We start from the raw sequence: 17,628 nt of genomic DNA, 5'->3' as shown, positions 1-17,628 counted from the left end.
TTTTAAATTGTGTTTACACAGTCCATGGACATGAATCAATTGGAGCTTGACATTCCTATTTCAGGCAGAAATAGCTAGTCAATAGGAGCTGGGCTTATTGACTGGGCTGTTTACATGCCTGTTATGCAAACCATACAGGTAATGAATACCAACACACAAGAGACTGCTGAAATGTTTTATAGCCAAAAGTATGGAGAGTTTGCTGAACGTGGAAGGCAGTCTCCCATGTTGGAAAGCAGCTGTCAATATTTTGGTACAATAGATTCATCTGTAATCTAAAGTCTATGTAAAGAATGAAATGTGAAACACTGTCTTAAAGGGAAAACATGAACATATGTTTCACAGTACACTTCTGACATGTGGTGTCTCACACTCCAGAGAGGCTTTTTTTTTTAACATCAGATGCAGAGCTGGTGTTGCAGCTATGGAGTTCCTAGGCAGAAGCAGAGGCATGGTGGAATCTCTTCTAGCTGTAGTCTACTTTTCCACACTGCTACATCCTCTGACTTCAGTGGACCTTCTCCTGCCCTGTCCTCAGTGGTCTTAAGTCCCAATCGATTGCTCTGGTTCATGTCCTGTAAAAGGTCTAATCAGGTATGTGTCCCAAAGAGCCAATTAGCATTGAACAGCAATTAGGAATGGATAATATGTCATTATTGTAAATCAGGATTACTGAACATTCATATCATCAAAAAAACAAAACCAAAACCAAATCTATGGCTGGTAAGGGAAAATTAAGATTAATCATAAGCCAATTGTTACCTTTATAATGTGGCCCCTTCAGCAGTCGTGGGGTACAGCTGGACTGTCTCCAGAGCAGACCAGGGATGGAGCTGGGACTCTGTAAGCTGTCATATGGCTCCATGCTCCCTGAGACATGATGTAGAAGGATTAGTTGGTGCCTCCTTACTGACAGCAGATTGCCTGTGCTGCCTGGTGCTCTGGGGATGACTGCAGCACGGGCACCGAGTCTGTTGTTTGTAGCAAATAAACCCTCTGCTTTTCTGATTCCCCCCATCTGTATATCTGCTTATGCCCCAAGCAGACATGAGCTTATTCACTGCTGCTGTAGCCTTATTGGAGCTACAAAGCCATGATCAGCAACACACACACACAAAAATTAAGGAAATTGATTCTCAGGAGGGCTTATTAGCTCTGTCCCAGCTTTATGCCAGCGTGGCTGTCCAGCTTTCATGCAGAGCTCACTTGCTTCTGGTGAGCAGAATAAGGTAAGGACAGTACAGCAAATGCCATGTAGACACAACTGAGGTCCTTGTGGTTTAAAAAACCCCAACACATGTTCTTTTAACACTTCTGTTTGAGAGTGAGTGATTAAGTTAAAAGGAAGCAAACCCATGAATCAATTCTCTTTGTTTGGAATGGGATTCCTCCTAGAGCAGCTGTGTGCTTGGTGTTTTATGGTTCCTCATATGAAATCAGTCATCTACATGCTGTCATTTTTTCTGAATCTAAAATGTCATTTTATGATCTTGAGATGAACTTCCCATTGCTTGCAAACAGAGAGGCTAATATGTTTCCAGGCACAGGGTACCAGGAGACTGATTTTTTTTGTCTTGATGGCAATATGGGTAGAATAATAAGTGCTACCTACACACCGAGGTCCACAGTGGCTGTAGCTCAGTGTGTGCTTGAAAATAAGAACTACCTGGCTGGGAACAAAAAGCTTTTGCCTCCATCCACAATGGATGGAGCCTTGCCCCTCTGAAGCATAGCTGAGGATGCTGACATAAGGGCTTCCAGCCTTTATTTTTGCCTGTCATTAAATAAATGATGCTAGAAATGCATCATGGTGGTGTGAATCCTCGAGCACAAACCCTATGAGGAGAGGCTGAGGGAGCTGGGATTGTCTAGCCTGGATGAGAGGAGGCTCAGGGGAGACCTTATTGCTGTCTACAACTACCTGAAGGGAGGTTGTAGCCAGGTGGGGGTTGGTCTCTTCTCCCAGGCAACCAGCACCAGAACAAGAGGACACAGTCTCAAGATGTGCCAGGGGAAGTTTAGGCTCAGGGTGAGGAGAAAGTTCTTCACAGAGAGAGTTGTTAGCCATTGGAACGTGCTGCCCAGGGAGGTGGTGGAGTAATCATCCCTGGAGGCGTTCAAGAGGGGATTGGACGTGGCACTTGGTGCTATGGTTTAGTAGTCATGAGGTCTTGGGTGACAGGTTGAACTTGATGATCTTTGAGGTCTTTTCCAACCCTATTGATTCTATGAATATCTAAATTCATAGACACAAACACCATCATTGTTCCACATTGCCTGCCTTGATTATTAATCCTTTCTGGAAGTTTAAGGAAGAGATATTTTGATTCTTTTTTTATTCAATGTGTTATGATGGACCTGAAGAATATTGAAGAAATTTTGAGTTCTCCCTTAGCACTACTTTAATCTACTGAATCCCAAAGATTTTACATTTAAAATCTCTTCTCCACTTTCTTGCCTCCTTGCATTCTTTCTCGTGGATGTCATTCATCTGACTTTCAGGTGATGACTTTCTGGAAATATCATGAAGTAGATTTAATAAATGTAAATACCTTTGCCTTATGAGGCTTATCAAATATGGAAGGGGGAGGGCTTTGTCTTTCTGAGAAGAAAAAGGAATTGCTGTGTTTAAAGCTGGATGGGTTTCTTAAGTTCAGGAGTAATCTTATAGTTCAGTTCAAGGAGGTGTTCCAGTTAGTAGCAGCCTGTTTCTGTGATTCTGTGAACTAATTGCTGTATGTCAGGGTCTGGAAGGGACCTTGAAAGGTCATCCAGTCCAACCCTGCTGCCAGAGCAGGATCACCTAGAGCAGATCACACAGGAAGGCATCCAGATGGGTCTTGAATACCTCCAGAGAGGGAGACTCCACAACCCCCCTGGACAGCCTGCTCCAGTTACCCTATACCAAATGCATTCTTTTTTTAAACACAGCCAAAATGGTTTTATCTGCCTAAAAAACAAACAAACAAGAACCACCAACAACAAAACCACCACCAGAAGAAAAAAAACCCACAGCATTTTTACATGAAGTGGCTGCACTTGAAAGGTGTCAGCTGCTTCAACAAAATACTTCCTAGGGGCTTGTTGCTGGTGGTCTGTATTACCTTCAGGATGATCTCATTAGATAGCCCAGAGTACTGTAATCATTGTGGGCTATTTCCTCTTTCTGAGAGAGCCCTCTGAGTACTTTAGGTGACACTTCATTAGAAAACAGTGTTTAAGCCCCAACTTTCTCAAAACCCCGAAACAACAAGGAGGTTGCCAGTAACAGCTAGTAATTAGTGTTTTTCTGACTCCTCTTTCTCCTCCCTGCTTCTCCTCTTTCCTCCTCCTCCTCCTTCTGCTTTTTGTGACCTGAGTTTGCAGGTGACAACTTGGAAGACTAATATAGACTAACAGTTGTGTGCTCCAAGTCATTCTGCAGCTATGGAACAGGGTGAAGTCAGCCAAGAATATAGCAAGAGAAAAAAGATGGCTGATGGCTTTTGGTATAGGAATAAAAAAAGTACACAGCAATTAGGTTAAATTCAATCTTATGTGCATCTGTTCCTTCCCTGGGCCAGCAGAAAAGAATGTTCTACAACGTGCATAACTTGCTTGGCTGGCAGCATCTTTGGGAAAAGGATCACAGTAAGTCATGGGAACTTACTATGTATGAATCCACAGTGACAACGAGCCTCTTACTTTTGATTATTGGGGTTTTAAACAAGAGGGATACCAAGGGATACCAATTAATGCTCTTATAATTTGCAGGAGGTTCATAGCTGCAGGTCAATAGTGAATAGAATAGAATTAACCAGGTTGGAAAAGACCTTTGAGACCATTGAGTCCAACGTATCATCCAACACTATCTAATCAACTAAACCATGGCACCATCAGTCTCTTCCCAAACCCCTCCAGTGATGGTGATTCCACCAGCTCCCTGGGCAGCACATTCCAATGGCCAATCTCTCTTTCTGTGAAGAATTTCTTCCTAACATCCAGCCTAAACCTCCCCTGGCACAGTTGGAGACTGTGTCCTCTTGTTCTCCAGCTCCCTCAGCCTCTTCTCACAGGGCTGTGCTCCAAACTCCTCCCCAGCTTTGTTGCCCTTCTCTGGACATGTTCCAGCAAGTCAACATCTTTCCTAAACTGAGGGGCCAAGAACTGGACACAGGACAAGTTGTGGTCTAACCAGTGCTGAGTACAGGGACAGAATGACTTCCCTGCTCCTGCTGGCCACACTATTCTTGATCCAGGCCAGGATGTCATTGGCCTTCTTGGCTACCTGGGCACACTGCTGGCTCATGTTCAGCCTACTATCAACCAATACCCCTAGGTCCCTTTCTGCCTGGCCACATACATGAGGAAACCTGAATTCCCATCAGTGCTACTGCTTGGAAATTCCAGAAAGATGAACTATGTTCTTCAGACTGGTAGTTCCCCAGGAGTCAGCAGTCAGAGCTCTGCTAGAAGCAGCAGACTGGGATTGTGCAGGGTCTGTCCCTGTATTTAACTCCTCTCTGCCATGTTTATCTCATGCAAAGCACATCAAAGGCAGTTGCTGCTCACGTATGCACTGCTTCATCCCCATTATGTATGCAATGTGTGCATGGGCAGAGCTTGGGAGAGCAGGTGGGGATGAGACAGCCATGTGTTGAAGTATATTCATAGATGACAGAGCCAAGGGGGAGGTCTGCAACAGTCTAATCTGACTTCTTATAGAATGTGCTCTGTACATGCATAAAACAGTTTGAGGGAAAGATCCCATTTTGATTTAAACCTTTATTTGCTTGGCTATCTTAGTAACCCTCAATATCAAAGACCTTATTTCTCCTGAGATGATAAACTCTTTAGTTTTTGAAGCAGGAGGGTGGTAAGGTGCTACAGTTTAAAACATCTCCATGATTGGATTCCTCTCCAGACCCATGCACCTGCCCTTGACCATTCATTCTTTGTAGCCTGTGCAACTGAATTTGCTTTCATTCACATTTCTTGCCATTTTGGTTTTACTTTCTTCAGCTCACTTTTAGCAGCCCCCTTACATTTTCTTTCATCCTCTGAGCTGATGATCTAGTCTTTGTCCTTCCAATGATTTGGCTTCTGCTTCTAATTTTCAGCTGCAATTCTGTTCCTTCTCCCTCTGTTATGCCCAATCCTCTATTCTTCCCCTCCACCTTAGTTTTGTACATCAAAGGACAAAAATAGTGTTCCATCTCTGTGTTTCTTTAACTACTCCACACCTTTAGCCATATTCATGTGGCTCCCTTTTTCAGGGGTGTAGCTTAGTTTTCCTGCAGTCATTTCTAACTCCTCTTCATGTAAGACTTTTCCTGCATTTTCAGAAAAGCATCTTAGGATCCACCTCTGCAAAGGATCCTGAAGACAACGTGGGCCACAAGCATCAAGGCCATAGAAAGTGTTTTGTTGAAGCAGGCAACGCTTTCCAGGTGCAGACACTTCATATGAAATTGTTAATTGCTTTAACCTGCTTTGGTTAACTGCCTCACTGAATGCTCCTTGTAGCAAACCTGGGAGGGTGAACTGCCCCTCCTGGCTTTGTCAGCTCTCTTGCTTGCTTGCTTTTCCTATTTGTGAATCTACTCACTTAAATCCTTCCTCAACCTATTTCTGCTGCCTTTTCCCCACTTGCTAAGGTTGAGACCACCCTGATTCTCAGAGCCCAGCAAGTAAACCTCATCCTAGAGTTCCCTTTCAGCTCCAGTGCTTCTGGGTGTTGTGTGATCAGTATTTTGAAATTAATTACTTCACTTCTCTTGATTATTTTTTTTTCTCATGTTTAAGTTTTCCTTCCTTGTGCTCATGCAGGGGAACCAGATCTAAGCTTCCATTGTTTTGGCTTGCTACAGGCTGTGGAGAGCTCAAAACCTATGAAAACTTTCTTCTAGAAGACACTCCAAAGAAACAGCAAAGTGTACCAAAAAAAAAAAGGACTTTTCCTGGGACTGTTCTGTCTTGCCTCCTGTGAATCTTGTTGCACACTTGTTTCTCCTCTAAATGGAATTAAGAAAGTATCCTGTACTCTGGATATGTTTGTGGAAGAGCATCCTGAAAGCTTTCTGGTACGAGGAAGCTGGGGCCAGCCACTAGAAGGCAACGTGATCCCACAAACAGCCAAAGGTAATGCTCCTTCAGAGCTGCTTGAGCTGAAACCTGCACTCCTGCTCAATAAAATCACTTTTGTCACTTGGTAAGCGTAATTACTCAGGGCTCTATTAAAAATGCAGTGTTTTACTTGGGCAGTGGCTGCAGTGCCATGGTGTTTGAAAGGCAGACATGGGGAGGAATGGTTGGCATTCCAGTCTGGGGCTTTAACAGCATTTCCTGTGTTCATAACCAGTTCTGTTTGCAAAGCAGGCTGATGGCAATTTCTTGGGAAATAGTTATATGCAAATAGCCTCTTGATGATCATTACTGGTTTCTTAGACCTGAAGCTCTGTGTGACTGTGAAGGGGATTTGCTGTGCCAGCTTGCTTTTGTGAGCTTTTAGTAGTAAATAACTTGTCCCTGTCAGGAATGTAATGCTCCCAAAGCATAGTTAATATATCCCTATGTCTGGGTGGATAAATAACTACAAAATAGATGCAGTGCTGCTGCTTCACCTTTTCCTTTCCATTTCTCCTGTAGCTGAGAGACACAACAGATGGTCCTTTCTGTGTCTGTGTTGTTAAAACTGTAGTGCAAGTGCTGCCACTAAGTATTTCCTGCCTTTTAATTTTCAAGAAAATATGTAAATGGAGGCAATGTTGCTCTATGGATTGAAAGAAAAGAGCCAATTTGACATGGTGCTCTGCTCTGAGTACTGCCCCAACCTAGGTCCCATACAGCTCTGTGTACTCTGTTTGCCTTTTCCCCAAGCAGTCACCTGGAATTCCACTCTTTGCTGTAATGATTTTGTCTCTTTCAGTGGCTTTTCTTTTTACACATTAATAATAAGGATCTTTATTTCTTTTTACTCACTTGTGCTTCACAAGCAGCCTCCTCGTGGTGGAGCCTGGAAGAAATGCCCCAGAGTCCCTCAAAACACATCTTGTTCAACAGCATGGAGGGGAAAACCCCAAAACAGAGGGGAAGTATCTTGGCAGCAGGTGAGTAACTCTTTTTTTCCTTCTATGCCTCCAGATTCAGTAAGTTTGTGGATCCAGGCAAGTTTATTTACTGTAGAATTTAATAAGATGCCAAGATTTAATTAAACTTGATAGAAGGGAAACTAAAAAATAATCATTTATGGCTTTGAAAGTGCAAGCTGAACTGTTACAAGGCAGGACACATCATTCTCTTGTCTTTGCTAACACAAATTGGGGTTTTTGCACAACATTTCTTCTTGGAGAATAAAAAGCCCTGTCCTGGGCCTTTGGTTCCTCAGGAACAACTCAGAATTGTTCTGTGCTATATCAAAGCACTCTACAAAGGACTGGCACTTGGCTATCAGGCCATAGTCATTTTTTCTCTCATTACCATCGTGCCTGTATGTCTGGGGGTCTGTTCATGTGACAAGAATCATCCAGAAACCAGAAATCTAATTAGGGACATTTCCACGTTTCCCAGCTCAGGGAAATGCTCCCAAGGGAGGGGCAGGGCAAACCTTGGCAGCCAAAGGACAAATCAGTACTGAGAGACTGCTCCTAATCCTTTGGGCTGGGAGGCAGGGGGGGACAGCAGGGTCAGCAGTGTGCCTGCCGGCTGGCTGGGAGCTGGGTCAGGGTTTGGCTCAGGCAGGTGCAGAGCCTCTTGTTTATTTAACAAGGTTGGTGGCAGCTGCTGCTCCTGCTTTGGAGCAATTAAAGAATGTGTTGTTGGGTAGGAGGTTGCCAGGTGCTGGCTGTCCTAAATGCTATGAGGAGCAGGGCAAAATTTCATGTAAACACCTGCCAGCATCCCAGCAAAGCCGTGGGCAGGGAGTATTAGTTACCTGCCATTAAGCCGTTTGTGGGGTTAGCTGACAGCAACATGTGTGCCCCAGCTATCTCAGCAAGGGCTGGAAGAGATAAGATATGCTAGTGTTTCCTTACCTCCAACAGATGTGAGGCCAGGATGTTTGAGAAACACCAACAGCCACTTCAGGCTTTACCCATCCAAGCAGGCATGGGCCAGTTCTTCAGTGGGGTGAGCTGGTGCTGCTCTGCTGACAGCAGGAGGAAGGTGTGATGCACGTGTGCAGCTGTAACGGGGACCAAGCCTGCCAGCCACAGCTTGATGTTTCAACATGGGGTTGTTTTTTTGTTTTCCCCTGGGAACCTGGGGTTTGGGTGGCTTTTCTTGCCTCCACATCCAGGACAGGCAGGCTTCCAGGTTAGCCACTGAGTTTGTTTGCAAGTGTGTAATGATCTCTGCTCTCTTAGCTGGGATTGGTACCATCGGTGCCATAGGTGGCAAACTTTGCCCTGAAAGGCAACTAGTGATGAAATCAGATCTTGGAAATATGTAAAAGCATGTCTTATGATAATTAATAAACTTCTGAGAATGCATATGAGGACCAGGGCTCCTTCCACTGCAGTGTATGAGACACCCAGAAATTCTGCTGCGGTCATCCTCTGAGAGCATAGCTTGGGGATAAAGGTCAAAAAGAGTTACAGGCTGCTACTTAGAATCATGGAACTGTTAGGGTTGGAAGGGACCTGCAACCCCACCCAACCACTGCTGTTTTCAACTCTGTTCATACCTAGCTTCTTTCTGCATTCCCACCCAACCACTCCTGTTTGCAACTCCATGTAGAGCTGGTGGCTGCTCCTCAGGTTTAGGCAGATGGGTGATGTGCACTTGCCTGTGTCCAGTTCTGGGCCCCTCAATTTAGGAAGGACATTGAGACTCTTGAATGTGTCCAGAGAAGGGCAACAAGGCTGGGGAGGGGCCTCAAGCACAAGCCCTACAAAGAGAGCCTGAGGGAACTGGGGTTGCTTAGCCTGGAGAAGAGGAGGCTCAGGACAGACCTTATTGCACTCTATAATTACCTGAAGGGAGGTTGTAGCCACGTGAGGTTTGGTCTCTTCTCCCAGGCAGCCAGCACCAGAACAAGAGGACACAGTCTCAAGCTGCACCAGGGGAAGTTTAGGCTGGAGGTGAGGAGAAAGTTTTTCGCAGAGAGAGCTGTTAGCCATTGGAAAGGGCTGCCCAGGGAGGTGGTGGAGTCACCATCCCTGGAGGTGTTCAAGAGGGGATTGGACGTGGCACTTGGTGCCATGGTTTAGTTGATTAGATGGTGTTGGGTGACAGGTTGGACTTGATAATCCTTGAGGTCTCTTCCAACCTTATTGATTCTACGATTTTGGACTGAATGTCAGAAATTCACAAATTAAAGAGATGAAGTTAGAGATTCCTTTTGTTTTTCCAACAAGACAATCCTGATACCGTTAGTAGATGAGTATCCCAGGAGTAACTCAGCCGCTTTCCTGCTTGGGGAAGGGACAGACTCCTATCCTGCCTCTTTCTGTGCACTGTGTATGTCTGAAACAGCAATTTTCACATGTGCATTTTCCTCCCTTACTGAAAGGAAAACCTGCAGTCTCTTGCCCCCTGCAGTTTTTAGTGAATACTGTACATAAATGATTTATTTCTTATTTTAAAGAGGGCTTTGCTCTGCACGGCATCTGTCAGCCTGGGATTTCCCCTGCCCCCCCTCCTGCAGAAACGTAGCTGGGAGCTGTTTAACTCAATCTGAGCACAACTCACCATCAGTTGTATTAATTCCATCAAGCTCCATCTACTCTTTAACATGCTCTTTCATCTGCTGAAGACCTTCATTAATATGCACCAGTCGTGATTAAGGTAGCACTTACAGGGCTTGTAGGATTACTGCACCTCTGAAATGCTGCCCTGCCATTCATCCATGAAATTCAGATTTCCAGAGTTAATAAATAAATACTTAAAATAATGTTTTAAAGGCAATTTAAAATACTTTTTAAAAATAAATAGGTTTTAATCAAGAAAAGTCATGCTAATAATTACCACCTAACACATCTCTTCCTTTGCTGAGGAAACAGGCAAAAGGAAACCATCTTAACTGAAACAATGGGCAAAGAGAAACAATTTCAGCTGAAAGAAATTAAAGATGGATCAACAACAATCTCACCTGTAAAAAGTCAGTGGCCCAGTGGGATTCTAAGGTCCCTTGCTGGTAGCTGCTCTTGAGGGCTGCAGCTGCACTAGCCGAGGTACCACACAGTAGTAAGTGTCAGCAGAGGTTGTGAATTGTGACTTTTGTTCTGTCTTTCTTTTTTTTTTTTAAGTAGTATTCTGAAACAGAGCCAGCAGTTGAACTTCTGTGTGAAGGCCAAGGAAATGCAGTTGCTGGCATGGGATAAAAGAGGAAACTAAAATGGGTAACAGGACAGAGAAGCTTTGGAAGTAGATGATGTATCAAAGCAGAGAGTAACAGAGGTCAATGAAGAGGAAGATTGAAGTAGAATAGGAAAAGTAATTGGAGGAGGTCTCAAGTGAAAGCTGTTGGAGAATAAACTACACATTGCCAAGAAGGAAATCTTTGAATCATTAAGTACACCAGTGGAGTCATGTCTTCTGTGATGGCCAAAACTGCTCTCCCTGAAGTGAGCACAAAGACTTCAGCAGATGCAAAGCTGAGCCTACAAAGAGTCTCAGCAGCATCACCGCTGGAAATGGCACATGCCACCTGCTGGGGCTTTGCTGGTCACAAAGAGGAGCTGGAAAACTTAGCAACACCAGACACGTGCAGCTCAGCTGTGCACGGCTCATGGGAATGCCTTTTTCAGGTATGCCATTGCCAGAGGACATGGAGCCAGCCACAGGGTGCTGGGACTCCAGTGGGGGATTGGGGAGGTCTGCAGGGCAGGCTTATTGCAAACATGCAAAATGCTTTGGTGTATGATCATGTCTGGGTGTCTTGCAGAGAAACATCAAAAAGAAGATGAGATGATGGAAAACTTATCAGCACATCAAAGTGGAAGGTTCTAGTCATATGCCTGCACTGAGGCTGAGAGCGTGATTTCATTCGGTGGGCAGAATATGGAGAACCCAACTTTATTTCACACTGAAGTAACCACATTTATCTCAGCTTTGAGCAATAAAGTTCTGTCTGGGGGTCAGAGCAAAGGGCTGGGATTGGCACGTGGGAACACATTTGTGAGAACAGAGCTTTTGTGACCATGTTGGCATGAGTTGCTGCTGAATCAAGGAGTTTCACATGAGGGGGACTGTCCTTGTATACAGGATATTGGTATTCTGCCAGTTGTGGCTGAGGGGGTAGGAGGAAGGAGGCAAAGTGGAGCAGATGTGGCATAGGGAATAGAAAAAGCAGGATGTTGGAAGTTAAGGAAGAACAAAAGGTGAGGTGAGAGCTATGGCTGCAGTTTCTCCTCTCAGGCCATATGGGGCACTTGGAACCACTAATTACTTTCCCTGCCCTTGAGCCCAAGCCTCTGTGTTGGGGCAAAGTATCATTTCTGGGGCGATTCCATCATTTTTATAGAGACAGAGTCATTTGCATACCACAGCTGCATTATATTACTTATTTGCATACCAATCCCACTTAGTTTCTCCTCCTGCATTTATAAATTTCAGATGTGTTAAGCAAATATTGAACATTTAGTAACTACCAGTTCCTCTAAGAACACCCTTGAATCGTAGGGCCATGCACGACTCCTTCATGGCAGGAATATTAGCAAATGTTTGCAGGATGTGCAGAATGAGTAGGAGGCACCAGGAGAAGCTTTCAGAAGGAAACTAGATCCTGCTTGCAGGGTTTTCATAATGAGCATGTTGGCAGTGGATAATGATTGGTGTTGAGGAAGAGGAGAATTGCTGTGTTGCCATTAGATCCCCTGTTCAGAAGCTCTGACTGGGGGCAGTGAGGAGGCAGGGAAGGAAGCAGGTTGAAGGAATTGTGTTCTACAGGAAAAAGGAGCTTCAGTCTGTGGAATAGGGCAATGGAGACTTAGTTCTGCTTATGAGGATGATCACCCGTCAGGGAAATGATTACTGCCATAGATTTGTGTATAGGAGCAGAGTGCACTGCTGGCCTCAAGCAGCTCTAGACAGTAGGTTGAACTTGATTGAGAAATGTGTGTTCTTGGTGGTAGAAGAACTGTACAGCCTGAATTTATTCCAACTGATTTCTGTTTGAATCTTGCGGTCATGCTGACAGCAGTATATCCACTCTTGGGGTCTGCCTCACAAAAGAGAGTAGGCTGTTGAATGGAATAAACGTAGTTTCTTCAGGTGGGATTGGGCAGCTCCTCCATGAATCGTGCCATTTCCTACTTGCCACAAGGGCACATGACAGCAAAGGATGTTCTGATGAAAAATGTAGAGACATTGCTTCACTCTTGAACTTCTTCCCCTCTCATCAATATTCCCCTTCCCTGTCATCTTTTACCCTCTCTGTTGTCCCTATCTCAGGTCTCTCGCTCAAAGCCTGAGCTTCTTCAGTTACAGTAAGAAGGGATTAGAGTAATAAGGGGCATGAAGTGAAATACAAGCCAGAGAAACAAATCTTCACTTGAAGGAGGAGTGCCATATTTGTCGCCGTGTATAGTGCTCTTGTGCAATGAAAAGAGCTGTGCAATCCCATAATTAGTTCCTTTTTTCTTGCAGTTACATCAATTAATGTGTAACACAGAGAAAGCAAAGAGGCGGTGGTTGGTATTTTGCCTTCAGCAGCCAGCAGTGCAGGATGCTAAGCCATCAAATTGTCTACGTGCTGCAGATTATTTCTGCCTTTGACAAAACCATGCCCACCATTAAGGCACTAGCAAGGAAAAATGAGCCAGAAGTTTAAGGCAAAGGGGCAGTGCTTCCAATGTACATTTTATGCTGCTAAAGAGATCCACAGCACTGTGACCAAAATCCCATTAAATGGAACACTTTCTATTTAAATCTTCCCATGTTTCTGGTATTACTATACCAGGGAGGCACATAACTGTCAGGCTTAGAGGCTGCTCATCTTTGCTTCTCTGAATGGCTCTGTGGACTCAGGCTGTCACTTCCATTTGAGGATCTCAGGCTGAGGGCTCACTTTCTGGGCTGAATGTCACCTTAGCCCTGACTGCCACTGCTGAACCCCTCAATTTGTGTACCTTACCTAGCCAGACACCAGCAACTTAATTCTCAGGTAAGAAAACACAAGACCTCACAAGAGAAACCATGATGCTGCTGCTTCCCTGAGCCTCCATGACCCATCAGCTTTGTGCCCTTCCTGGGATGAACTCCAGTATAGCATTAGAGTTAGGTTGGACTTGATCTCAAAGGTCTTTTCCAACCTGGTTAATTCTGTATTCTGTTCTGTGATTGGTGCATGTCTTGCTTGTCCTCTGCTGGCAGAAAGGCTTCTGGTGGTGTTAACCTGGTCAGCATTCAGTGGTCAGGAATAACTCATCTGAGTTCTTTGGTTGCTGCTTTTGCAAGCACCCTTTGGGCGTTTGAGATGTGCTGTGGCTTCTGACAAGTGTTTCCCCATGCGGGGCAGCAAACTAGGGAGTTACAATTCAAGGCAGTGTTCACCCACTGCTAGCATCTGACCTAATCAGAAATGCCACACTTAGCTCTCTTTCAAGGGCTGATCCCAGCATCATGGATGCACTTAATGCTGGCTTACATCAAATGCTTCTTGTTTAAGGCTTTTAATAATCCCAAGTGCAGTGTTCACAGAGTGGAGCACAGGAGCTGATAACCTGAGAGAATATATTTAAAGGGAAAGCCACATTAAAAATAAGTGTTCTGTCAGGTCACTGAACCCATACTTGTTGCAAATACATTAAAACAATTTTCCTGGTCAATATTGCTATTTGTCCAAGCTCTCTTTTGTTTAAGCAAGGGCTTGCTGCCTCACAGCCTGTCTGCTTGGTCCTGCAGTGCAGCCATTGTACAGAATTTATGACACAAGAAGTAATTACTGTGCCAAACCCAACCAGCTGCTGTTTAAAAGAGAAACTCCCTCCAAAAATCCAAGAAACAAAATCACTGGCTGGTGCCTAACAGTGCAGAGAGAGCTGTTAGAGGAGAGGGAAGCTTTATTCAAGCACTAATGTTCGCTGAGCTAGCAGGGACACTGGAAATGAGTGGCAGAGTAAGTAGCACGTTGAATAAATGTCTGCTCCAAGTTTGGTCCATTGTAAGAGCCCTTCTCGGTGTACAGTGCTGCCCCAGCACAAGGCACACAGAGAGCCAAATGCTCACTTAGAGGGAACAAAAGCCTGTCTCCTGCTGTTGCTTAATGCTGTAACTTTTATTAGCAGCAAGTGACAGCAGTTTAGCCTCCTTCCTTTTTCTAGATGATTACATTCTTAAGCCGATTGCCTGTGTTGACTAAAGGCAGCTGTTGATCCACACTCTTTCCTCTTACACATAGAATGGCACATGAAGAAAAGAAATGCCAGATTTTGTGTGTTCAGGATAAGCTTAAGATTTTGATTGCCTTGAACAGAGGTGGAAAATTGGTTGCTGTACCAGGAGCCTGGGAGCCCTGAGGGCAGAGTTTGCACATGCCTAGCAAAAGCAGGTGGGGCTGCTCCGGGTTTGTCTGGGAGCCCATCTCCTGCAGTCCCTTTCCCTTAACCCTTGCTTTCTTGGGGAGCATAGTAATATTATATATCAGGTTAGATTTGGACCACTAAACCACTACATTTATAAAGGGGAAAAAAACTACCAAGTAGAGGGGGAGTTCATAAATCAAACATAAACACAACCTGCAGTCTTGATACAGAGTTAAATGTGGATGTGTAAATAGAACTAGTTTGTTCTTTTTTGGGGGGGGTTGTGTGGGGGTTTGTTTGCATGTGGTGTGTGTTTGTTTATTTCTATAGTGGTTGCTAACATCTAGATCTGTTTCCACACTAAAGGCCAGGCAGTTGCTATGCTCCATTCTCACAAGACCTTCAAGACCCCCAAAGTGGAAGACGTCTTTTTTGCTGAGGCCTGGGGATGTGGATGATGCTGAACAGGCAGTCCATCCTTTGAGCTTGGAAACAGCAATGCTGTTGGATGACACTGGGAAAGGCCTCCTCATCACTGCAAAACAGCTGAGAAGCTGTTTATTGGACAGGGGCTCCCTTTTAAGTAACTTTGTGTGAACAGGCACAAAATTTTACCCAGGAGGGAAGAGAACAGTGGAAGTGGCATTGCAGCTGTAATTACCCAATTAAGCTTTTCAAGGAAAAAAACATGTCTTAGATAACACTTTATCTGGTGTAAATCAGTGGGGGGAGGGGAAAAAGAACCAACAGAGTATCTAGTATTTAGGAGGCAAATTTCCTATCTCAGTCTCTGTTGGCTACAAGGCACAGCAAATATATTAGTTAAAGGTCTCAGGAGGGGTTGACCTAACAAGAAGGCTCCTGGCAGTGTCTTATCTCAGGTGAGAGGCAATTTGCTGTTGAAAGGAACACCCAAGATTGAGTCCTCATGTGCAAAAAAGAAAATACAAGTGAACAAATTGTGGTGATGTTGGGGGTGGGTGGTTGGTTGGTTGGTTTGGTTTTGTGTGTATTTGTGGTGGTTTTGTTTGGTTGTGGTTTGTTCTGTTTTGGCTGGTTAGTTTGGGGTTGGGTTTGGGTTTTGGTTGGTTGGTTTGTTTGTGGGTTTTGGATGGCTTGTTTGTTTCTCTGTGTGTGAGTCAAAGTGGCTACAGTAAAAAGGGATCTACCACAAAACTCAGAACTGCACTTCCCTCCCTGACAAACCTGTCTTATCTGCTTAGGAGCCCTTCTAGCTAATACTGAAACACACACTGGAAAACTGTTCCAGGTGAAATCCAGCTGAACACAGCCAAAATACAACCACAGCTTTTAGATCACAGGGAGGGGGAAATATTTTGACATTTCAAACTAGAGTTTTCCAAAATGGTTAAAGCAAAAGGTTGTACTGGGAAACTCTGCCATCTGTTTTACTGAAAGTTCCCTTTGTTTTCCTCCTCCTTCCTAGAAGGAAAGGCCAGACAATAAATGAGAAATGCTGGTATGCCTGCTCCCTTCTGCTCTTCCCTCTCTAGCCATACCTAAGCTGCTGGTCCTATTTGTGTGACACAGGATGATAGATGCAGCTGGGGTACTGGCCAGACACACTGCTTGTAACCTGCTGGAAAAGCTGCTTGATTCTGCCTTGTGCAGTGTGAAAATGGATTTATGCACAGTGGAGGAACTTAACAGGGGTGACAATTTGATAACTGACATTGTTACAGTAATTTAATAAGAGGAGAAAACCCAGACTAGATCTCCAAAGCTCAAGTAGACATAGATAATAGCTCACTGGTAAACCATATCCTGAGGAATGAAAGTGCTGCCAGTGTGCTGTCAAAGAGGGAAATTCTGTTCAGTAATGAAACAAGACACATGAAGGAAGCAGGTGGCTTTCAGTGTGGTAGCAGAAGTGGGAGTGTGGGCCTGAGTTGGAATAAAATGGTTGAGAGAGTCAATGGAGTTAGCTGTGAGGAACAGAACCAGGATTTATTTTTGTGAACATGTTAAAAAATTTGCTGGGGTTGGAAACTTTTGGGGAAATTCTGCACCCCCTGTTAGAGTGGGGTGGTAAGCCACAGTATTTTAATTTCAGCCCTCCAGTGCCTGGTTATAGCTCATATAAATCTGACATGGGTACCTGCCTCAGTGAAGGACAGATGGTATAAGGTGAGAAGATCTGCAAGAGGAGAAAGATGCCCATTAATGACAACCACACAAAAGGGTTGAAAGCTCAGTTTTGCTGCTCCTCACCGCACCATCAATTCATCCCCAGTGTCTTCAGAACAGTCTCCCAACTGTTACATTACCTCACTTAAGAGAAATCAAAGCTTACTTACAGAAGCCACATAGAATACATCAGTTAAAGCTGCTTCTCAGTGATGAGCTCCTTGCTTACCGAACACTTAGGCTCAACCACCAGCTCTGCTTTTCAGCAGGGCTGGCATCTTTCACATGCTCACTTTGCTTTCTTGACTAGGACAAACTGGGCATGAATTACACTTTCAACTGAAGCCAAAACCCAAAATGAAGTGGCTTGTCTGACTTCAGGGTGCCAGAGCCAAGTATGCAACACTTACCTGGGCCATACTGATCTGGGGTCCACCTGCCCCTTGCAGACACTGTAGTGCTTAAGCACACCACCCTCCCTTTCCTCCTCACCCCTTTCCATGTTGCACTGCCCATGTGAATGTATGTAGAATCATAGAATTGTTAGGGTTGGAAGTGACCTCAAGGATCATCTAGTTCCAACCCCCCTGCCATGAGCAGGGACACCTCACACTACAGCAGGATGCCCAGAGCCACAGTAATCACTTCAATGTGAAACAAAAATCCCAGTGTAGACAGAAACATCTCTTTTATCATTCAGAAAGAGCTGCATCTATTTATTTTGGTTATCTCTACCAGTAGGTGTCATGATACAGCAACCAGTGAAAATTCTTGGTGCAGCAGGAGATAAAGTGGTTAAAACACACTAATAATTATGGAATTTTATTAAAATTAGTAAATGTCACTGGGTAAAAGGGTGAATAATTTTGCTAGATGCTACTGCTGGGACATTGGTCTCCTTGTTTTGGCTGTGTTGCAAATGAAAACTGCCCCCAGATTTTCTTTTTGATGTCTGTGTAATTTTCTTGCTTGCCTTCTTCCAGGAATGGTACCTGCCCTTCAGCAGGACATTCTGGGAATGGCAGGTGGCTGAGGA

The sequence above is a fragment of the Dryobates pubescens genome, chromosome 3, assembly GCF_014839835.1.
Source record: "Dryobates pubescens isolate bDryPub1 chromosome 3, bDryPub1.pri, whole genome shotgun sequence".
Taxonomy (NCBI): domain Eukaryota; kingdom Metazoa; phylum Chordata; class Aves; order Piciformes; family Picidae; genus Dryobates; species Dryobates pubescens.
The sequence above is the reverse complement of the archived record's forward strand: the minus strand, read 5'-3'. Positions refer to the sequence as shown.